Source organism: Dasypus novemcinctus, chromosome 1, assembly GCF_030445035.2.
Source record: "Dasypus novemcinctus isolate mDasNov1 chromosome 1, mDasNov1.1.hap2, whole genome shotgun sequence".
NCBI classification, from domain to species: domain Eukaryota; kingdom Metazoa; phylum Chordata; class Mammalia; order Cingulata; family Dasypodidae; genus Dasypus; species Dasypus novemcinctus.
In genome coordinates, this window is record NC_080673.1 from 53,036,171 (window position 1) to 53,061,633 (window position 25,463).

General features: G+C 39.1%; 1 protein-coding gene across 1 annotated transcript in view; it reads left to right on the forward strand.

The window, feature by feature from the left end:
- RNF150 (ring finger protein 150) overlaps positions 1-25,463 on the forward strand; it is a 255,768-nt gene that overhangs the window by 221,367 nt on the left and 8,938 nt on the right. The gene's annotated exons all lie outside the window — the stretch shown is intronic.

The window sequence follows — 25,463 nt, forward strand, 5'->3', positions numbered from 1 at the left end:
AAGGCAGAAAATATTTTCAAAAGAACATTTAATTTAATAATGTCAAGTCATTACTAAAGTAGCAGGAATAAAAATCTCAACATCATCTCTTCGAGATACAAGGCTTCCTATCTCCTGGCAGATAGTAATACCTTGAATTCACTGATTAACCTTTCTTCCTAAGATGGAGTGCTCCAAAAGGTATTCATCAAATGCAATCAAGGTGCCACACTGATGAAAGAGGTTGTTGATGTGGGAGGGCTTTGGAGGGTGGGAAGTGGGGTATATGGGAACCTCATATTTTTTAATGTAACATTTTGTGTGATCTCTGTATCTTTAAAAAAAAAAAAGACAATAAAAAAATTTGCTAAAAAAAAAGCATCATCCACCCATAATAACTCATTCTGTCTTCACAAGGTTCTTACACAATAAGGACAGACGGTAATATCTATCCCAAAAGGAAAAACTGAAGCAGAGGGGCTAAATGCAATTTCCTACCATAGCTCAATTATCTTTCCAATACTGGAGCACACAGTTAAACTGATTTCCTGTTAAGAAATGCCCAAAAAAGCACACTTGCTCTAGTAGTAGAGGGATAAAAATGATATTAAAACATGCCAATATGAGGTGATTTAACACTCAAAGAGCATTCAGAACTGATCTTCTTGGTAAAGAAAGCATCTAGAGTCAATTTGGGATTTCTGGCTAAATGTGGTAGACTGAGCCCACAGCTTTATCTTCTCTGCTACCTACCAAAGTCCCACCAAAGGATTTATGAAAGGCATAAACCTGCATGGACAAAAGAAACAGGGAACATATTACAGCAGACAAGATGTCAACACTTTTTGGGTGATGAATGAGTGGAAATTCACTTGGCACAGTGAAGAAAACTAAGATCTAAGTGCTTCCTAAGGGAGAAACCAGTCATCCTGAAGGGATGTCTCCAGAACCAGAAATGCACCTGTGAAACGTGCTGGAATGTGTGGAGGGGGATTTTACCTCTTTTTTTTTTTTTTTTTTGGTTGAATTAGTAATAAGCACATGTAAATAACATACTAAACAAATTTAAAATGAGGTAATTATTAACTCCAAGAAAAACAAGCAGTACAAGAAATGGTATGTCATCAGAGTACTCTGTTTGGCTTAACTATGAAAAGTATTTACGTAGTCATAACATAAATTCTAAATATTGGTTTAACCAAAATTTGAGATAACTGTTGGAGGATGTAAGGTGGGGAAGTCATGCAGAGAGGGGCGTGGACAATGAAATACTCATATTTCATATCAGGAAGTCCATAGATGGTATCTTTAAGGAAAAACAGCGCTATGAGAGTATTATTTAGAAAAATGGAAGTAAATATTAGAAGAAATAGTTTAAAAGTTGAAAGTGACTGCCTTAGCAGTAATCAGAGAAAGAGGGATGTGGCACTTGATTGCTCTTTGTTGTGTTATTGCCCTCGTGATACTGTTTGTGTTGTTAAACTGTGTTCTTGCTGTGAAACAAAAATTTTAAATTTTAATTTGATTTTAAAAATTAGTTTTTAAAAAAGGAAAAAAAGTCAGCTAACATGCAATGGAATTCAGTATGCATTTTGTATTAATATCCTCTTCCCCATAAAAGATGCTTGTTCTACAGTGAAAATTATGGTCTTGCATGCCATATTGGCTTGGAAAATCTTTGTGGTACCATTTATTTAAAGGTGTCTGCTTTTTGCATTCTGCATTTGTGCTATCTTTGCAATATACTCATGTATAGGCTCTTTTATAAATGAGTGGCTTCAGTTTCTGCAGTGAAATTACTTCCCAGTGCTCAAACCAATAACTTGAGTTATCCTGTCTATATTCTTCTGACCTATTGCCCTCCGTAGTCAAGCAACCACCCACCCCTGTTCATTCTACTTCTCCAAGTACCATTGGTGCCATTTGCCTCTGCCATAGCCATAATTTAAGGCCTCATCATTTGTTCCCTTGATTTTTGCCACAGGGTCTGTTAACATCCTCCAGTCCACCCTCATCCTACTTCCTGGATAATCATCCATAGAAATCTGATTTTGTCCCTGTTTTGCTTAAAAAACCCCAAGTTGGCTAATCTAGAGAAATCATTAAGCCTGCCTTGTCATGACTCTTTACCACTCCTGCCTGGTATTTTACACTAAATTAATTCTCAGCCACTTGTGTTTCCACACACACTGCTTCCCACCCTTCTTTACCTGCCAATCCCTGTACAGCTTCAAGCATACCTCATCTGCTGTCTTTTCTGGGGTGTCTTCTCTACTACTTTCAAGCATAACCTGTGTTCCTTCTCTGTCCCCACAGCATTTTCTATTTCACCCCCTTGCAAACACTTACCACTGAGAAATTGTCACCCCACTAAATTTGTAGATCCTTCAAGGGCTTAGATTGTGGCTTTCCACCTTTGTGTTCCAAAACCCAGCAGTTTATGGCATCCATTTAGATTTAATAAACATTAATTAAATGAATGAATGAATATGTTAAATTTTAAGGGAAACCAACAATAGTAATACTAAGAGGGTGGAAAAGACTGCTTTGCAATATATGTTTCTATTCTGTTGGCTAATGAAAAGAAAAAGAGATAAATAACTATATGGTGAAACAGATTAATACACACACATATATATGCAAAGAGAGAGAGACAGAGTGAGTAATAGAGATCTTCCAAGGACATTTGACAGTTGTCATCTATGGAATGAGGGAACCAGAACATGAGTCTCTCTGTAGATCAGTCCATCAGGGATGACACTGTGGTCCCATGTGATAGAGGAGCACAGTGATAAAATGGTCCCTATTCACAAGGAAGGAGGGCAACTAATGCCCTGTGGAAATGGACTGGTGATTTATTATTTATCATTATTGATATTGCACTACACAGCAAAAGACAGGGGAATAGAAGCAGAGAGAGATGAAGTAACAGAACCAGCAGCATTCAAAGGGAAATGTTATGGAGAAAGATTCTAACACCTAATGGTGCATAAATTTCTATAAATGCCCTGATAATGTCATAAAACCTAGTGCCCAGAAACCAGTGCAAGCTTAAATAGAGCTTTTCATTTTTGTTTTGTACTATCTGCACTATTTTTATTGTTTTATGTTAAACGATTATAAATAAAGATGAGCCTATTGAGAAATAATATAGAGTTGCAAAAATCATGTGACTTTGAAGTCAGACAGATCTGGGCTCAAACCTTGGCCCAGCCCACTTCCTTACTAAGTCGTGTCTAACTCACTTAACCTCTCTGGGTCTCAATTTCCACATCTTTATCCTTATCAAAATAAAACCTACCTCACAGGTTTATTGTGAGGATTAAGTTAATCCTAAACATTACCTTTCTCCCCAACCCTCACTCTACCCCCCCCAGGAGAACATACATTGGACAGACACATCTCAAAAATCTATTGGTGCAATTGAAATTTCTTGATATTATAAAAATATCTACAACACTGTTCTTAAGTAGATTCCAAAATCTATCTTGATTCAAGACCATTTATCTGAAGAGATGAAAACTGACTCTTCCTTGCTCTTCTTCATTTACGAGAATTACTTTAGTTCCTGAGCCAGAACTGCATGCTTGCTTGACGTTATTTTTTTTCACTAATTGATCATTCGACTGCTAATGTTATAAACTACAATCTCCATTGCCATGATCTCAGATAAAATAATGACTGTCCTTCTAACACCATTTACAGAGAAAATCATCACTGGTCAGCCCATCAATCAGTCAACAATCTATTAGTGTCAAATCTTAGAAAGGTGTAATGTAGCCTTTCCATACGTGGCTGTGTGTTGGTTGTATTGAACAGACACTAGACCTTGCAGTATGCTTAGTGCTTTGACCATATGGACCTACAGAAAACTGATCTGTGCGTAAACTAGTAATTTAAGATATGCTAGGTCTTGATGTTCTCCTTGTGTTTGTATGTTAAACTACGGGGCATATCTTGGAGCAAAAGTTTTGGAAATGCCACCTATATAAGCCTCCAAGTGTACAGCAAATGAGTCCCATGTACCATGTAGAAAATCCACTAGGAGACCTTTTAAAATAAAGAAGTACCTGACTCACTGGCTTCTTCTGTAGTGGTACTTACTGCCGTTTTCCTCCCCCTGGGAAAAAATTTGCAGGGAAAACTGCTGGAGAAATGAAAATATATTGTGTTTAAGTGATTTAATCAAACTCCCCTCCCTGCTATGGTTGTTATCAGTGGGACAACACCACTTTTCTGGAAAAGTCTGAGAACACGAGGATGATTGGGAGACTGTCCCCACTCTGGAGATTTCACACATCAGAACACCAGGGTGAGGTTCAAGCCTGGTTCCCTCTACGTACGTGCACACACACACACACATACACACGTGCATGCCTCCACCAATTCCTAGTGCCTTGAATCATCATCCAAAATAACTAGGAATTAGATCTCTAGGAATTTCAAGGGATTATTTGAGGCAGAGGTAGCAAACCCATGCTGTGTGTGACCCTTCCTCCCTTCAGATAAGTTGTAGTTGTCCCTCAGAATGCTGCTTATAAAGTTCAATTGGTAGCCAACATTAAATGATGGCATGTGTGACAGCTTGAATTTTGTGAATCCCAGAAAAAGATTGTGTTTTAGAACTAATCCATTCCTGTGGGTGTGAGACTCTTTTGATTTTACTATGTCAGTGAGGAGGGACTCAGGTTGAGTCTCCGCCCTCTTGCTCAGTCTTACATAAGCGGAGACACAGAGAGTGAGTGAGAGGGAGAGACACTTGGCAAAGGGAGCTCTGCCGTTTTTTATCTTGCCATGTGAGAGAGGACACGAGGAAAACAGAGAAGCCCAACAAGGCTGAAAGAGAGCTCCCAGTCTTGGAACCAGCAGAGCACAGAGGCATGGAAAGAGGCATCCAAGGGGCTGAGACCACAGAGGAGCTCAAGGCTGAGGAGACAAGCCCTGCCATATGTCTGATTCCATGTGGTAGGACACCAAGACCAACAGTAGCTGACTTGGATGGGAAAGTATCTCTGATGGTGCCTTGGTTGGACATTACAGTCGCAGAACTGTAAGCTTTTACCTCTAAAAACTCCCCTTTACAAAAACCAACACATTTTTGGTACTTTGCATCTGCAGCCCTTTGGCAAACTAAGACAGCATGAATTTGCATACAAATCTGACTTTCCATCTTCTCTTGAAAAATTGGAAGATGATGCAGTGATACTGGCTACATTCCCTTCTGGTGACAATTGGCTGGACCTGAGTCATGGAAGCCCCCTTGAGATAAGGCATGCCCCCTTCAGGTCTTCACCGCTGCACATCCCCTAATTTAGGAACAATTTGAGGGCAAGATTACTTCCTTCACATGTGCTAATGTCTAAGGAAGATAAAGGTTTTGAGTCTTCCTATTGGAGCTCATTAAAAACAATAGCTATTGGTAAAATCATGCAGTGAAACTGTGAAACTTCATGTGTGTGCCCATTAGGCAGTAACATACAGTTTATCCTCTCCTTGGTAACTAATGTTCACAGTAGGGAAGAACAATTAATAGATTAATAGGCTAAAATTCCATCTACATTTTTTTTGTCAAGCAAATCATTCATTTATATAAACAAAGACTTATGCCTTAATCAGGGCTGTCAGCACAAGAAAGTATTGGCTGTACTTAAACTCCTGCTGTGCAACAGAAATTGTGGGATGAATTTTTAAGGAAAAATAATACTCATCTTAATAATACTGCGACTGTTATTTAAATAAGGAGTTAACTAGAAAATTGGATTTGGAAATCAAAGTTTACACAGGAACAAAATGTATTAAATAACATGTCTTCCCTGTTATAAACTTGAGGTAAAATTTGTGCAGGGGAATACATACACGCTTGCATACACAAACATGTGTGTGCATATTTAAAGCATGAATGTCTGGGCACATCTGTATGTCAAGGATACACACATGTGTTCCTATAATAATCGTGTGCATACATGCATGTTCATGTGTACATGTCATGAGTAGCAGGATTTTGTGCCACCAAGTGTACTCAGGCGTAGACATCTGTGATTCTATATATCATGCACACCTGCACACATGTATACATATTACTCAGGACCAGTAACTTTACACAGTAGTCGTTAGCCATATCTCAGCAGGGATGATTGAAATTTCTCACACCTGGAAATGAAATCATAGTTCCAAATGAGCTCATCAGAGAGAAAACAACTCCCAAAACAAATTCATGTAAGATTTTGTTTCTTTAATAACCCTAGAGACTGTGTCATATCTGCATAAAGCAAAAGGCAGCCCCTGATTTTAGGCACGATGTGTTCCTAGCATCTATGCCTACAATAGAACAATACGCTTTACAGTGACAACTTGATGGCCTGTCTGTCCACTCTAAGCCAGAGTGCTCTTTTCACCTGGTGAGGCAACAGGGGAAACGAGCAAATAAATGGTAAAACACTGGAAGGGAAGTGTGAGTCTTTATTAGACAGCAGAAATGAAGAGATGAAATTTCCTGTCCCTAGCTCAGCCCCTGAAAAATAATGCAAGTTCCTAGTAGTAAGGCTAAGTCAAGGCCCAGCCTTACCACCTATAGCCCCTTTATCCCTGGGCAAACTTCTCAACCTCGCTGTACTTCAGCATCCTCACCTGTAAAATGGAATACGTAGCACATGGAATTAAATGTAGTAAAAAGCCTTAGAAAACTGTGTTGTCCATAAGAAGCATTTAATAAAGGTTTGCTCTTGTTGTACAGAATGGGAAGGTAAAGGGAACTCACACTATCAAGCATATACCATGTGCCAAGAACCTTGCAGAGTTTTATGTATTTTATTTAATTGCTGCAATTATTGTTACTGTTTCACGTATAAGAAAACTGGAGCACAGAGCGGCCTAGGAGCCACATCAGAGGCCACACGTGGAGTTAATGCAGGGCTAGAAAGAGAACGCTTTTGTCATTCTCTCCAAAGCATTTCCAGAAGTGGGCCTGAGAATTTTAGTTTTTTATCGGGCTTCCTAAGTGATTCTTCATAGCCTAAGGGTTTTCTTTTCCTTACAGTTCATTTAAATTTTATCTAGATCTACCGGTGTTAATATAACTTTATTTAATTTTAAAATAAAATTAATTTTTATTTGGGACACTGGAATTAGAACATTCAATTCAACTAAACTTACTTCATCTCCTTTTGTGTTTGTTGTTTTAATTACTACTGACTTAGCTTTGAGAATTTCATCAGGGAACCCTTCAGGGTTATTTTGTGCACTTTGATCCTTGCTTGGAGCCTTATTGATAGGTCTCACGCTGTCTATCCATGCATACACTCAAGATGACCACTGGATCCCGGGAACATGGATCCAAATCCCCAAATAATATCCATACAAAACACAAGGAGGTTCTTATTGTCATCTTAATGGAGGTTTAATCCTAGCAGCCAACATTGCTATACGAGGCAGAAGGTCTTTCTATTCTTATATTAATTGCTCCTTTGCTCAAGAAATATTTTAGACCTGAAATGTGACCTGCAGTCCTGTGGCGCAGGCAATCATTTACATTTTTAGCATAAGCAGTAAATCCAGTATCATCTATTGGTAAAAGGAAGGGCTTTCTATAGAGAAAATGTTTTAAAAATTAGAGATATTAAAATAAGTCCTTGAAATAGTAGGGCAAAAGATGAATTTTGAAAGAATTACCATTGGTTTTCTTAGATATCATTTTGCTAAGGAAAGAAGTCTTTTCTGTCATAAAATTAACTCCTAAAAGAGAAAGGATAAGGCCACAAGGTTATATTTTATACTTCCTTTGGATTCAAGTCAGCTAAGATCTACAACATATAACTAATTAGTTGGTAATTGCTAAACAGCATTATCTTCTACCAAAGATGTAAGTGTAGAAAATATGTTCAGGGAGCTTGATACTTTGAAGGATGTAATAGTAGGATTTCTTTTCTTTATTTAATTTTATTTTTCTGTTTTGATGAGCATTGACAGTTATGGAACATATGGAACCATGACTTATCTTCCGTAGTGTATATAGCTAATTTCTTTGCATCAAATATGTTTTTGTCCTCTGAGTCATATCATTGGGACTTTGACTTTACCTTGATACATGTCACTGCTTATGATATGCTCACCTTCTACTTCCAGGGCTCTTTCAATACCTAAATATGCATCCTTCTCCAAGGGAACCGCTATCTCTAAAATCACAGCCCTTAAATGGAAAAAATATACTCCCCTCTGATGCTGGAATTACAGTCAAAGTTTTGAGAGAAAATGTTCAAACACAGTCTCAGAAATCTCAGTCGGGCTTTCCTGCTGCCTGAGCCGCCTGATCTTCTCAAGGAAGTTTGCTCTTAAGAGTAGTAAGAAAGAAATCAAAAGTGACCTGGGCTGAGTCTCAAGTGCGCTAATGAACAGGATCTGCAAAGATCAAGTTCTCAAGGACCCTCGCTTCTTTTTTCCAGGCTTTCAAATCCCTGGGGTTGAGGAAGTCAATTCCCCAAATTGAAGATGCTCTCTTGGTTTCCATAGAGACAGTCAGCTCAGCACCAGATGAGCAAGTGGGATGTGATTTGGAGATTTGTGGATTTTTACCACTTTGTGCCATATTTACCATTTTTGACAAAGCATCTCACATTACAGGAAACTAGAAATGGTCTCAGGTAGCTCTCCTGTGCCAAGGTAATATAAAATATTTGCAAGCAGGAAAAAAATAAACATGGAAGACTGCATAGTAACATATTCAGCAATAGAGTCTGCTTTTTTGTCACTGCAGATTTAAAAAACAAACACAACGTCTACAATGTACACTGGTTGTGGGCTACTGGCAAACATTAGCAAAATGATAAATGTGGCCTGCAGCAATCAAAGGGAGATGGGGCGGAGCCTCTGTCCTGGATAAATAGTTCAAGCCACCTGTGGGTTAAGAAAAGGGACTCACTCTAAATATCAGTAATCATTCTGAATAGCAGCAACAGAATCTTAAAAAATAAAATATAAAATAAAATACAAATTAATTTAGAATAAATTCAGAATCTATATGGGCCATATGCTGAAATGACTTTCTGTTGTGGAAAAGGCATAGAATGTATTAAAATAACTGGAGAAAGAAGACATTATAAAACACTGACACTATCTAGACGACAACCACCAGAAAATCACCAAGTCTGTTTTACTAACTAAAGTCACTTTGCCAAAGGTGTCAAGATGTGGTATAACATCTGTAAATGACTGTTTTGAGCTAGGATGAAAGTGCCCCTCCTATGAAGGAATTTGGATTCTAACAGATGTAAAGCAGATGTGCACAAAGAAGAAGCTAATTTTCTAAGTGCTACCTCTTAAAAATAGGTCTCTTTTGCCAGATCTTTGGACAGTTTTGTCTACGTAAAGGATTTGTATAACTTTCATTTGTTTAGAAGAGAGAGAGAAAGGATGATCATTCTTGGGCTAGGGGAGGAAATGCTAAGACCTTTACCCCCATGTTAAATTCCAGGATCTCCCTACAGGCTTGTTCAGGGAATTTAGCCTTTTGAACATGTGTGCAAGCATATTAGGGTGAAATGGCTCTGCCTCAGGTTTTCCGTGCTCAGTACTGGAAATTGCTGGCCTTTAAGTCATTTTCGTAATTCTGTGTTTATCATGGAAGGGCTCACCCAGCCGTGACAGTCCAACCACTAACGGTACCATCTCTGTGCCCCTGCCTCTTCATTTGTTAAGCTGCACAAGCCACAAGAGGTACAGCTGACTCAGCCCCACCCCCGCCAGGGCCAGGGCCAGGATTGCACACAGTCAGCCTTCTTCTCAGTGAGGTGCTGAGCCTGTGCTGAAATCCTTAGAGAGAAACCAGAAGCCAGGAAATGGTCTTAGAAGATACCTACGAGAGGGGAGGGGTTAGAGAACCACAGGAATAAGATTCCGGGCCCATATTAATAAATGAAGTGTGTGTCGCCTACTCTGCAGTCCAGATTTTGTTTTCCCTAGCTTATTCTGTGCGCTTGCCTTGATGCCTTAGTGTGAAGCGCTAGGCAGAATATTGAAATGAGAAGAGTAGGAGTCCCTATTCCCAATGATCTTAGCCTTTAAAGTATCAACATGACATCTTCAGATCTTCCCATCTATTTATTCAATATATTCAAGTGATAATCAGTGTATTCCCTTTGTTTGTACAGTACTGGGGATGGAGGCTTGGAATTCTCTATGTAAAAGAAGCCCTTGCACTCTTAGAGTTTACAATCTGCTCTAATTAGAAGAAAAACCATCCGCGGGTACAATACTTAAATAATGAAATAATGTGGTGCTGTTTGCCAACTGTCAGGAACATTATGAATTACAAGTTCTCTTCAGAGAAATGGGGAATTGGGGTGGGCTGCACCATCTCAGACCTTGTACTTTAGGGGTCACTGGTCTAGCTGAACCCCTCCCCACCAGGGCCAAGGAGACAAGCCCACCCAGAGCCTCTGGCCCACTAGGTGGACTTGGAGAGCAGGATGCAGATTGCATTGTGTGGGAGACTTCCATTGGCCACACCCTTCTCTTCATTTAGGTTTTTGGCAGCAAACCCTTTTTCCAAACCAAATATTTGGGTTCATTGCAAATATAGTAAAGAGGTAAGTTTTAAGCGGGTTAGTTTTTGGGGTTCTTTTTTAATTCCCTCCCCACCCCCTTGGGCTTGCTTGCTGTCTGCTCTCTGTGTCCATTCGCTGTGTGCTCTTCTGTTTGTTTTTTTTTTACTTGTTTCCCTTTTTGTTGCATCACCTTGCTGAGCCAGCTCTCCTGCGCTTGCAGACTGGGCGGCACTCCATGGCACTTGTGGGCTGGCAGCTGTCGGCAGCATGCGGGCGAGCCTGCCTTCACAAGGACGCCCCGAGTCGCGAACCGAGGGCCTCCCATGTGGTAGACGGGGGCCCAACTGATTGAGCCACAGCCACTTCCCTGCGGGTTGGTTTTTGAAGCTAATATGTAATGAGCACTCAGCACAAAGTTTCCTGAAGTGCAGGTTCTGTGCCTTCCCTCGCTGCTGCTTCACCCAGAGGAGAGGAGTTTGGTAAAGTTTATCACAGCTACCAGGTGCTCTTCTTTTCTTTCTTTTGTTTTGGCTTTCCAGGAAATAAAGATTAGATTATCAAAGGAAGCGAAGATCTGCATAGTGAAGGAAATGAGGGGGATTGACAAGTAGCCTCGACTAAGATTCATTCCACTTAGTCATCTGCCTTTGTATATTGCTCTACTACATGCTCAGGGGAGAGAGAGAAATGGGTGGGTTGGAGCCATCCTTACTCTGGCTACTTTTGTCTCCTTCATCTCCATCACCGTCACCTGCCACTGCTCAAACCCCACCCCCCACCCCATTCCTCGCACAGCAGTACCTGGGACATCACAGAACACTGTGAAACCCGTTGGGCCAGAACCAGAGAGCTGGGTTCAAAACATAGTTCTGCTAACTTATTAGCTTTTCAGGAGATTTTGGGAGAGTAACTTAGCCTTTCTGAGAATCAGATTGCCCTGCTATAAATAGGGATCAAATATGTAAAAGGGCATTATAACTAAAGCAAATATAATGAATGATGATGGTGAAATAATAATTGTTGTAGTTGTGAAAAAGTGTGTTAGAACAATTATGGAACAAATCTACCCTTTTCTATCACTGTTATTACTGGTAACACAACCCCCTCCCTCATTCCCCTCTGCCTTAAGCATGGATTACAAAAATGAATGGAGGCAGGTAACCAGCTATTATTATCATTAATATTTTTGGGACTGCTGATTACATGTGATACTTTATACCATCTTCATTTCCCTTATTTTCTGGAAAGTCATAACAAATGATAGCATCTAAGAGCTGCATGAAACCCCTCAAAATGCCCAGGAGAAGCAAGTAATCTTGTTGTATTCTTAACTCTGAAGGCAAGGAAAGAAGAAGAAAAGTAACATTTATGGTGAACCTACAAATTACATTGGCAAGGGAAATTGTTATATAATAATAGCAAAAAAGTGTAAATAATCTAAATGTCTATCAGTCAGGGAAAAGACAAATAAAATAGAGCAAATTCCTAGATGGACTAGTTGGTTAACAGCAATTAAAAGGAAAGAAATATAAATATGATGAAATTTGAAAAGAAAAATAGAGAAAAATATGTTGCAGAATAACTTTTACCAACCTCTAATTTTGAAAACTTTTAATACTTACACAAAATAATGCTGTAACTTGCTCATGGATTTATTTATTTACCTTTACAAACACATGCATGTATGTGCATGCACACACGAACACACATATACATAAATGCATATGTTTATATTAAAATGTTCCGTAAGGATTCATATCAAATCATAATAGTGGTGGCCTTCTTGAGGGTATGAAACCAGAAATGAGGAGCAAAGGGAGCTGATATGGTTTTGGTGTTTTGTTTATTGTTGTGCTTTTTACTAAGAAAGATTTAAATATAACATGATTCATTCAAAGAATATGTATTCAGAGCCCTTCTCTCTGTGCTGGGGAACCTGTGATGCAAGTAGTCCTGACTTCATGGAGATTACATTCTAGTGAATATACAGAATAAAAGGAAATATAGCATATACTATCAAGATATGGCCATAAGATTTTAATAAAATAATCTCGATAATGGAGAGGGACCAGGAGTCTATTAGGTGAAGTAATCAAGGAGGACTTCTCTGAGGAGGTCCCATTGAGAAGAGACCTGAATGTCAATAAGCATCAACACTTGGTTTTCAGATGTACAGTAGTTTAATTTGCTATATTATTCCCTGCATCTTTGAAGCATTTTAAAATATCTCAAAAAATTAAAAATCAGCTTCAGAGCGGCATGGGTATTTTTAAAAAGTACCAAACCCAAGAGAAGCATTTACTGCTTTCCACCTTTTGAACCAAGGTTGGGGAGAGGGGATGGTATGTATGGAAAAATATCCCATAGAGTAATGACTTCATTTTATCTCTGGAAAACAACAAACCGTATTTTATATACCGATTCTAAAATTCAGCAAAATTGTCTGGACTGATAGGGTTCAGGAAAAAAGAGTAGGGATTCTTAAGAGGGAGAGGGAGATATCAAAACCTTCATGGGATAAGGTTTTTATGTTTATCTAAAGAGAGTGTGGCTCTAAAAAAAGAAAAAGTTTGAGAATGTGTTCTAAAAGGAGAAATGAAACAGCTGAGGGAGCTGTTTAAGGAGTTAGCATACCTAATCTCCACACTGACATAGGAAGCACTGTAGCATTTGACTGGCACAAGATTTTCTGAGTTCCTTGATCTCCGTCCTCACCTGTAATGTGGGTGGAATGGGTTCTTTTAACCATGAACAACAAGGTAACAGCAGCTCCAGCTTTACCAGAACTGTAAGCCTAAGTTTTATTAAGGGTGTCTATGAACCAGAAACTGAGCTGACTTCTTTATATCCATTATCTTATTTGTTTGACTGCGTGATTGATTGGTGAAGTGACCCGTCAGGCTCTTCCAGATCTGCCAGCCTGGTTATGAAACAGAGGGAAAAGGCACAAAGGACAAGAAGAGCAGTGCTTGCCATACCCTGGGGGCAGAGTGGCGTGCCCCCCTCACTCCTCTTTGCCCTCTCATGTCCCCTTATTTTGCTAAACGCTTTAACACATTTGTTTCCCCTTTATTCTCACCTTAAACTCAGAGCAAGGAATTCCCATTGCAAGGACATTAGTTACAGGTCTGTTTTCTATTCTAAACACAAAGAGCTGGACTTTGGATTCTGTGCACCAGTTGACGGGGTTAGGTTATGATTTTGTAACCTAAAATATGACTGCACCACTGGTCTTGCTATTATATTCTTTGTGCAGAATCCATTAGGTTTTCCAGTAAGGCATGAAACATCCATCTGGGTGAATTTCAGTAGTTTATTGTTGGGATATAAGCCCATGCCCTGGTCAAAACATCAGGCCTCTTTTCTTTAGCAAAGAGTAGTCTATCAGTTTTTCAGGATTTGTGCATGCCCCCACTTGGTGCCCTCTCCTCCTGCCTCATCCCCCAGCTCACCAGCTTGTGGCCTGTGCTCAAGCCAGCCAAGGATGAAGCTTGTGCTGTGGAGGTAAACGGGCTCTTCTAAACAAATTACTTCGACGTCTTGAAACTTTCATTTTTTAAGATTTATTTTATTTATTTATTTTCCCCCTCAGCTTCTGTTGTTTGTACTCATTGTCAGCTCTCTGTGTTTATTGTGTCCTTGTCTTCTTTTTTTTTTTTGAGGCACTAGGAACCAAAGCCAGGACCTCCCATGTAAGAGGAAGGAGCCCAATGGCGTGAGCCACCTCTGCTCATGCTTGTTGTGTCTTTCATTGTGTTTCCTTATGGCAGTCTTTCATTGCATCATCTCATTGATCATCTCGTTGCGTCACCTCATTGCATCAACTTGTTGCGTCATCTCGGTGCATCAGCTCACCATTTTTCTCATCTTCTTTAGGAGAAATCGGGACTGAATCCAGGACCTCCCACGTGGTAGGCAGGCACCCAACTGCTTGAGCCACATCTGTTTCCCTCCTGAAGCTTCCCCCCACCCCACCCCAGTTGTCTGTTCTCTGTGTCTATTTTGCTGCGTGTTCTTCTTTGTCCGCTTCTGTTGTTGTCAGCGGCATGGGAATCTGTATTTCTTTTTGTTGCATCATCTTGTTGTGTCAGCTCTCCGTGTGGGTGGCGCCATTCTTGGGCAGGCTGAACTTTGTTTTGCACTGGGTGGCTCTCCTTAAGAGGCATACTCCTTGTGCATAGGGCTCCCCTACGTGGGGGACACCCCTGTGTGGGGCGGCACTCCTTGCATGCATCAGCACTGTGCGTGGGCCAGCTCCACACGGGTCAAGGAGGCCCGGGGTTTGAACCATGGACCTCCCATGTGGTAGACGGATGCCATAACCAATGGGCCAAGTCCACTTCCCCCTCCTGAAGCTTTTTAAACACACTTTTACTGTGTGCTTCTGGGGAAGCACTGGTAGTATAAATTACATTGTATTCAAAAGTTCAACTAGTTTGTGGAGCAGAATGGGTTGATATAAAATTATGCCTGCATATAAACAGGCCAAGGTGCTCATGTCAGTGCTTGGTCTCCATTTCAGCATTTGGCAATTTATTTATCTTATCATTTGTTTATACTTATCCGGATTACTGCAGATTTTAGGAAAATCTGCAATTAAAGGTGATTCTTTTCTTTTTGAAAACGTGTGCAAGAGAATATGTTCCTACTTCTCTCTCCTCCCCAAACCCTCCCTAGACAAAGTAAAAGTTTCCCTACTTGGCTATGTTCTGCAGCTTGACCCTTAAATTAGACTCTTGGGTTGGCTCTTTGTAACAGGGTGATGCTTATACAGGCAGTAGGGATAAGGCTGTCACAGGACCAGTGAGCTCTTTATGAAATGATGATGCACCAACCTACATCCAACAATGCTGAAGAAAAAGAAAATTACAGAAGCAGTGCTTTAGTGACCAGGGAAAGGAAGGGCATCCCCTGCCCTTCAGCACATTACTAGGTAAAGAAAGAAGCCAGGTGGCTTAGTGGAAAATGAATAAAGTAGGTTCTCAGTAAATGTATTAAATACAATAATAGCTAAGTATTGTCTGAAAGCACATGCCAGACAGTCTGCTTATAAAGTATTACCAAATCTCATTCCAGCCTGCCAAAAACAGGATTATTGTCAGCATGTTACTGCTAAGGAAACTGAGATTATTTATTTTTCAACAATTTATCAAGCAAGTACTTCTTAAGCACAAGGATAATATAATTGTGGATTGAATTGTGTACCCCAGTTTAGACATGTTCTTATTCTGCATTCTACTGGGCGTGGAGCCATTGGAAATAAGACCTCTTTAAGATGTTACTTCAGTTACTGTGTGGCCCAGCTGTATCAGGTCGGGCTTTAACCTGGAATACTGGAGCCCATTATGAGCAGAGTGAAATTCAGACCCACAGAGAGAAAGGCACGGGGAAGAGGTGGAAGTAAACCATCCATACGGATACCTTGAAACTGCTCTGCAGGCTCCTCCAGTCCTGCTGCAAGGGAATGGTCTTCTCCTCATCTCCATACTCACCAGACTAAGCAGATCCTCTACCCGTTTACCTGTCATTACCTACTTCATGAATCTTCCTGGTTGTCCAGTTAGATGTGGAATTTCCCTCATCCCTTTGATTCCTTGGCATTTTATTTATACCTCTCTTTTAACATGTATTACTTGCATTAAATTTATTTAGGTGCAAGTGTGATCTCTTCACTGGATCAACTGCACCTTAAAGGCAGAGCCTGGGTTTAGATCATCTTTATTCCTCAACAGTGCTCAACAGTGCTGTGTGCCTAGTAGGTGGTATTCAGTAAATACCTGTTGAATTCATGAGTGATTAAATGAATTGATGAATGAATAAATGAAGTCTGCAGATAACTTTATATGGTTGTGGAAGTAGGTAAATTTTTATGATCTCTGCCTCTCTCCCTAAATCCATCTGGAAATTTCCCTTTTTTTTCACTTTTTTCACTCCTTTTCCATTCCAACCCCTCAGACACTTATTGAGGGCATTCTAGTTACCAGATAGTTTAATGCTTAAGGTTCTCTGTAGGTGTTTCTGATGGGAATAGCCACAGTGGTGGTTTGAAATGGCATGTATCCCAGAAAAACATGTTCTTAAATCTAATCCATTCCTGTAAACTCATTGTAAGTAGGACCTTTTGATAAGGTTACTCAGGTAAGGTATGTCCCACTTCAATCAGGAGGGGTTTTAATTCTATTAATGAAGCCCTTTATATGAGAATGAAATTTAGACAGAGAGAGAGAGAGGAAAAAAAAAAAAACAAAAACCAGAAGAAGCTGAAATCAACGAAACCCAGAAGAGAAGGGAGAGACCAGCAGACACTGCCATGTGCTTTGCCATGTGACAGAGGAGCCAGGGATGCCCAGCAGCTGGTCTTCAAGGAGAAAGCATTGCCTTGATGATGACTTGATTTGGACATTTTCCTGGCCTCAAAACAATGAAGGACTAAATTTCCATTGTTTAACCCAACCCATTTAATGGTATTTGCTTAAGCAGCCTAGAAAACTAAAACAGCCATTGACTCACTGAATTTTGCCTCCCTCTCTGCAAAACTCATGCAAAGATGAAAACTAATGGTCCTTCTTTTGGCACTTAGTAAGGAATGATTCCATGACTTGAGAAAATCTCTCCTGCTGGGTTAAGTGTCATAAGGGAGGAAAACCAATGATGAAGATATAAAGCAAAGTAAAATCCTAACTTACATGATCTAATTCAATATAAAAGCTTTCAGGAAATTCTCCTTCACCAAACCAGCTCAGAACAATGCTGTGCACCTCCCCATCTGAAAAGTGAGAAAGAATGTTTCTGGTTTGAGATCATCATGTGTATATTTATAATTATGGAGCAAGAATTCAAAAGGCAAAAGTGCTGGTTATATTTGAACACTTCTCAGAGTGCCTCAGCCAATGGATGAATTTACATCATAAGCCTGGAATGCTTGGTTCTCAAAGGTGCCCAAGTGTTGTCTGTGAAAACAACTTAGCGGCTAAACAGAAATCCAGCAGCTTTGCCATTCTAGAATAACGCAGTTGTCAACAGCACTGGTTCAGGTTGAGATTCCATTTCTGCTGCTCTCTATCTGCTTGACTTTTGGCAAGTTGGCTTCAGCAACGTCATCTGTAAAATGCAAAGCTATCATGGGGGTAATTGTATACCTACCTCACAGTGTCATCACGCACAGAATGTACAAACGTAATTGCTTAGCACAATGTGTATAGCACATAGGAAGGAGTCAATAAATAGCTGCTATTATTCAATATTATTGTATAGCCTCTGAGGAAAGCAGCCCAGAGGCCTATCATTCACATAGTAGGGCCACTCATAAGAAGGAAAATTGATAAATCAGAAAAGTATCCCCTCAGAAATTCTTGTTGAGCAGAAGGATGCAAAAGAATCCATTTGCTTATAGAAACACTCTTTATTTGAAGTCTAATTAACTATCCCACTACAGCTATCACAGAGAATATCTAGGAAATGTTGCAACCTGAGGGAACCTCAACATTTGGAAAGAATATGAAAGGACAGCAGCATTATAATTCTGCTCATCTGGTTGAAAGTGCCTCACCCTGGTGCTCTTGTACAATGCAGGGCTGATTGGAAATAATGTCCTATTTTCAAGAAGATAAGCATCAGTAGCAGTGGACATAAGGATGTCTTTTTTTCTTTGAAACCTTTATTTCAAGTACTGGGGGAAAGTAAGCTTTTATGTGAAGCAGAGCAGCTCTCAGCATGTGACCACCAAGCCTGCTGGAGAATCAGGACACCTGGGGGATTAGATTCACCACCACCTTATTTTCTCTCAAAACAGAGAACACTTATTCTGAGGGCAGTGTTTGTTAATTCCTAACAGAAAAGGCTTATTCCAGCCTTCTACTGCTCTTTGCCCCCTTTCAAAAGACAGGCAGTAGAGTAAATAGCAAACCTCATTCTGGGGAGGACAATTTTCTGCTTTAGCCTTGAAAAATTGCCATAAAGAAACAATTAGGAAGAAAAGCAGTGACTTCATGTGAAACTATCATGTCATTAACACATAACCAGTAGAATGTAAACCAAAATTCGCTTAAAAGAAAAAAGTCACATATTATCCAAATCACCCAGGATACAAAATCCAAGTGAATGGTTCTTAGCCTTTTTGTGGGTCCTTAAAGAATTTAACTAATGGTACCCTTCTCACAAGAAAAATGCAGAAATGTATGTAGCCACGAAAGTGTGTATGTAATTTTAGGTACCAGGGCACTTCTGAAATTTGATTGATCCACAGGTCAGGGATCTCTGTTCTGAAGTATAGATTATGGTAAAGTTTGTGGACCCCAGAGTCAGACTTACCTGGCTTCCAATTCTGATTCCAACCCTTCCTACCATATAATCCGGGGAAGTTTTTAACGTTCCTAAGTCTGTATTTGATCACCTGAAAATAGAAATAACAATACTTGCCAAGTCAGAGGTTAATTGGGAATATTAAATTGGAGAATCTCTATTAAAGCTCCTTAGTATAATCTGTGACATAATTCTAAGTATTCAACAAATATTAATATTGTTATTAGCTATTAAAATATAAAAGTTGGGCAGAAAGGAGCTTCAATTTCATTTAAATTCAATAAAAACTTAACGAGTGTCTCCTATATGTGGAGGGGTATAATAGGATTCTAAAATGGGAACACTGATATGTGGTAGATTGGATCATGTCCCCCACAAAGACATGTTCAAATCTTAATCCATTTTCCCATGGGTGTGAACTCACTTGTAATTAGAATCTTTGAAGATGGTATTATTAGCTAAGGTATGAAGTCTTTGGAAATAGGACCTTTGAAGATCCTATTTAAATGAGGCCAAATTGAATCAGAGTGACCTTTAATCCAATATGACTGAAGTCCTTAAAGCAAAGGAAATTGGGCACAGAAGCAGAAGCCAGAAGTTGGCAGGAACCAAAGCAGCAGACACAAGGAAAGAGATTGTCACGTGATGGAGGATTACCAGAATGCCCCAGACTTCCGGAGAAAACAGGCCCTGCCAGTATCTCAATGGTGGACTTGTAGCCTCCAAAACTGTAAGACAGTGAATTTCCATTGGTTAAGCCAACCAGTCTGTAGTGTTTGTCATAGCAGCCTGGGCAAACTGAGACAACTGACAATGAAATGGGGTAGTGATAAAGACTACCTGGGTCTTCTCAAAAAATGGACATGGCAGATCTTGGGATCTTCTGTTCACAGAATTAAAAGGAACTTTAATGGTCATTCAGGCCCACTGTCATAGGCAGTTATATATCAAACTCACAGCATCTAAACCTGCAATGTTTAGGGGAAACTGCCAATATTTAGGTAACATTTTATGTAATAAAGAAGAAAGATATCAACCAAGTACATTAATGATTTATTGACTAACAGAAATTAATTTTTAAAATCCCACCACTAAGACTTTTCTGGTTAACTGCACTTAGACTACTGATGGATTTTACTTATAATTTAATGTGGAAATATATTAAAGCAGTAGTTATGGATCAACAAAATAGGTGACAAATCTCCACTTTATAATAGAGTATTGTCTCCTCACCATCTCATCTGATATTCATTAACACTATGCTAAAGAATAAAGAGATTTTTTCAAGACTGAGAATGAGATGACCTAGGATCAGTCTTTAAATTCATCCCAACCAATTCAGTAATATTTACAGTATCTCGTTACAGTGAGTATGGATTTTTAATTGTGTCGGTGCCTTTAAAGGGGTTAAAAATTTTAAAAAGGGGAAGTCTATAGAAGAAAAGAAGTAAATTAATGAATGACACAATATTATCCTAGTTTTTCTCCTACAACCCTGGACATTTTTCAGGCTCTTTAGCAGCTTTAGCTACTGTTCTTTTGCCTTGTCTAAATCTGTTGTTTCAAACACACACGTGTGCACAGACCAGGCAGGTGACATGAGCCAGTGACACAGACTATTTGGTGACTGTGGTGACCTAGAGGAGTATGTGCTTGGGCTAGCTAGGGAAGCTGTGGCTCAGCTTCCACCAGGGATTTCCATCTGAGAATCAGCCATGTATTGCCAGTTCTTTTTCCAAGACAAACTACAAATAAACAGTTTTATCTAAAATATCCTAACTTTTAAATTTCGGTAACTGTTTTAGTTTGCTAAACACTGCCAAGGCAATAGACCAGAAGTGGATTGGCTTTTACCATGGAATTTATTACTTATCAGCTTATACTTCTGAGGCCGTAGAAGTATCCACATCAAAGCAGCACCAGGAGATGTGTTCTCCCCGATCTGCAGCATGGGCGATCAGCTGTTCCCATGGCAGTGTCTGCCTGTCTCTGCCATCTCCTTAGGGCTCCAGTGCTTTCTATCCTGGCTTCCTCTCTCCTGGGTTCCATTGATTTCAACTTCTTGTTCTCATGGCTTTCTTCTCTCTCGTGGGCTCCTCTCTGTCTACTGCCTTCTTTCTCTGTATATTTCTCCAGTTTATAAAGGCCTCCAGTAACCTCTTAAGACCTGGGTCACACCCTACTAAAGTGATCTAATCAAAAGGGAGGTCCCACCTACACTAGGTTCTCACCCACGAGACTGGACTGGCTTAAGAACATAATTTTCTGGGGTCCACAGAAGACTCAAACTACCACAATAACTAATTCACATTTTTAAAAAATACCATGCAGGCAAAACAAGCATGTAAGTGGGCCACCAGTCTGAGTCTTTGGTTCTAGGCTGTGGTGTTCTTCAGAGTTTGCCCATGGCTTATCTTCTTATTCTACAGTCTCTTCCCAGGGAGCCTCTTCCATTCCCGTGGTTTGGAATACTTCCTCTTTGCTGAAGCCTCCCAAATATATTGCTTGCCAAGGCCTACCCAAGTCCTCTAAATTCCACAATTATACATCTAGTTGCATATTTCACATTTCCCTTGGATGTCTTATAGGCACCTCAGACATAACTATATATGCAAAACTGAACTCTTGATCTGTCCCCAACATCTGTTTCACTTTGAGTTTCTCCAGCTCAGTAAATGGAACCTATATTACTCAAGAAACATGAGAGTTATTCTCTGCTTCTCTCTTTCTTGCTGCCCTTTGCAAATCCATCTCTTTTCTGTGATTCTTCTTCTAAAACATCTTTTCAGTTTGTCCGCTTATCTTCATCTCTATTGCCACAGCAAGATTCCATTATGTTTCATCTCTTTTGCTGCAGTGGTTTTTTAACTGGATTTCCTCCACCCTTTGTTCCTGCAATCCATTCTTCACCTAACAGCACGAGTGCGCTTTGGAATATTAATTGGATCATTTCCTCCCTCTTTACAATCCTTCAGTGTCTTTTCAGAGCTTGAAAACCAAAAGAAAAGAGTGTGTGGGTATGTTTCCTACTACCATATCAAATGCTCTGTCTTCATCTGTAAAATGGGAATAAAAATGCCTACTTCGAAGAGTTGTTGTGAGAATTAGATAAGGGCAATGTTACTTTTACATTAGTTTTACTTAAGCTCTTGCTGGAAAGAAGGCAAAATCCAGTGAATATTTATGTCGTTAATAGCTACTTTACAATCCCCAATTAGCACCACCTACAGAGTTCCTTCTAAATATTTCAGTAACAACATTTTCATTTGTATTATTGTGGCCTCAAAGTAAAACAGCTGCCTTGATTAAAAGATACAACCCTGTTTTTAAAAAATTATGAAGCAAAACCAATTCAATTAAAAATAGGACTTACCAAAGGTAACTTAAAATGCCTCCAGGTATTTTTAAAAGAAGTTTTTAGAAAAAAAAAATATTTAGATAATAAGGTAGGTGCAATGTTACATCATAGAAATTGAACGCTTTTGTGCAAACCTTTTTTTTTTTTTTTTTTTTGAATTCACCTTTACCATGAATTGTGCTGGACAGTTTTAATTTCCAAAATAACATCGTGAATTCAGCAGCCTATAGTTATAACAGTCCCAATGTCCCCTTTGGCTTTCAATTCACATGTGGTTCCCATGTCGAAGACATCAACGTGAGAATGTTTCTATGAAATCTGAGGCTGGTGGCTGAGAAGCCAGGAGTAAAGGTGAGAAGCTGCCCCTTCAGGTAGCAGTGAGCTATATAACTATAACTAAGACAGTTCAGTATCTGTGCAGCCTTTTTTTCACTAGATCTATATGAAAGACATAAAATCACTCCATGATCAGCAAATTGGTTGACTACTAGTTTGATTATAAGCTGAAAATGTTGACTTCTTATGAGAGGAATTGGTTGATAGGTCACTGGAGAGTTTTCTCTGCAGAGAGTTTAATCTCCATTTTTTATCTCTAGTAAAAGAATATTTCAGTATACATTATGCTTCCAAGTAGTAAATTCCCCTTTTATGCATACTTGTACTGAATATACAATAAGCAGGCCTTCTTTTTGATGAAGAAATTTTTTTAAAAAAATCAACTTGGATATTTGAGAAAAAAGGCTTAAAATATTGTTTCTCAGTGGTAATTCTATTAAACAATTATTTTTTTGAAAACCCACCATGTATGAAGCACTGTGCTAGAGTGCCATGGATACATACAGATGTAGACTGCTACTTTGGAGAGGACTCTAATTTATCTAACTTATCTAGTCTACACCTTCTTTTATAGCAATTAAACTTCAGTCCTACAGGAGAAAAGTAACTTATGCAAAATAACCATGTAGTTAGCATCAGCTTTGACTAGAAAATGGTCTCCTAAATTCAGAGAGGTTCCCAGTTCTCATAAATATAATTTTAAGTATATGTAGTCATTATTGTGAAAGTGTTGATTAAACAGAACAATGAGGAAAAGAGTGGACTGAACACATGAAACTGCATTCAGTCTCCTGAAACCCTATGAAAAGGGATTTTTAATGAAACTTTTAGCATGTGTGTATATACAGCTATATATATATATATATATATGTATATATGTAGTCAGCTAGTAGGTTGATTGCTTAATGTTCTTGACCAATTCTTTTCACTCTCACGTCTTAATATCAAGAAAGCCGAATAACAACTCCTGAATATCTGTCTACATCAAAACAAAATTGATTTTGGATCAAATTAGTCTGGGACAACATGTATGAATTAAGAAAATTTTGAAAAGATTGTTATCTAACGCCTAGATTATGTTTCAAAATGCCCACAATGTTTTTCCACTTTCTGGTTTTTTTAAAATAATCACTTCAATCATTTATTTCATTGTTGCCTAGTTAGAATATATTAAGCCATATGTTAATATTCTTATAAAGAATGGACAACTGTGTTCTGAAAACTTGTCCCCGGAATGTAGCTTCAACAGGGCATCATGGGTAATTTCCAGTCTCCTGAAACCCCATGAAAAAAAATTTTTAAGGTATAGAGCAACATAGATGGGAGAATGGAAAAAGGAACAAGAGGAGCAACAAGTTTTGGGCAACTGAAAAAAGGGATGAGTCGTTATTGACACAGTGGGGCTGAGAAATTATCCCTGTGCCTGGCTGTGCGGGCTGCGCCTGCCCACCCCCAGGGGCCACCATGGAGGCTCCAGAAAGGAAAACTGTTTGGGGGGTGGGAAAAAGAAACTCTGTATCTTCGGCAAGACTTTTCTGCAGAAGGTACAGAGAAATCTAACAACTGCTCTAATGAGAAGAGCAAACAAACAGGAATGAGGGGGAGGGATTGTGTCGGGGATGGAACGATGGAGTGCCTCACTCCGCCATCTTGCTAAAGTCACCACTTGTCTTTCAGTGCTGTGTTTCTTCTGCAGAGGAGGGGGCACACAAGCACTTTTGGTTTTAAAGCTGCCTGTGTACAGCTTGCCACTACATTTCAATCCTATTGAAATGCACTCTGTTGTCCACCTGCACAAGTCTCCCTGTCAGTTTCTGCCATCTCTCTGTACATATTATTGCTATTGCTTAAAAGAACTTTCCTTCCTATTCCTTTGCCCAAAATACAAATCATCACTTAGGACTCAGTTTAGACATTGCCTCTTAGGAGCAGCCTTCTCTGACCCAGCAAATGACGCTGCAGCCTCTGACCCACTCCTATAATACCCAGTATGTCTTTCTTCATAGGGTTTTTTCCCATGGTGTCGTAATCATCTAGTTAATGGTCTGCTTGCCTACAAGAAGTAAGTTCCTCAAGAACTTACTCTTGTAGTAAGGGATGTCTTACTCCCAACTACATCTCTAGCGTCTAGCACAGAACTTAGTGCACAGTTGGAAATCCATAAAAATATCTTGAAAGAATGAATGACATGCTCACTGCAGAATATTTGGGAATAAAAATGAAAAAAATATATATATGAAAGAAAATGAATATAAACTAAACATAATCCTTGTTGGCATTTACGTTCCCTTGCTTTTAGTTAACTCTTTGTGCTGTAGACTTCACTGCCTATAAAGCTTTGAATATTTCTGTTTTCACTTAACAGTGTACCATGAACATTTTCTCAGATAAATACAAATTCTTTGAAAACATCATTTCAATGGCTCTTACAAGAAGATTATCCTTTACAAGTAACATAATTTATTCAGTCATTCCTCCATTGTTGGACATTAAGTTACTTGCAATGTTATGCTACTGCAAATAATGTTTGAATGGATATTTTTCCACCGCTGATTATTTCTTTATGATATATTCTAGAAGCATAACTGCTGGTGAAAATTTTATAGTTCTACATGCAATATATCAGCATACCTACCTTAATGGATACTTAACTGTAATATTACCTTTTTAAAGAGTGAAAGTTGCATAGACAAAAAGGAGTATCTCATTTTTACCATGTATTTATTGGCTATTTACATCACATTCTTCCGTGAATTGTATACTAGTAACCTTGCCCATTTTTCTCTAGGACTGTTTTTCTTATTGATCTAAAAGCTCTTGATATGTTAAGAGTCAATCCTTTGTGAAATTTTTGATGATACTCTCCACTTTGTCATGTACCTTTTTATTTTATTTCTAATATTTAATTTTATGAACATTTGTCAGTCTTTTCCTTTATAAATTGCACAGTT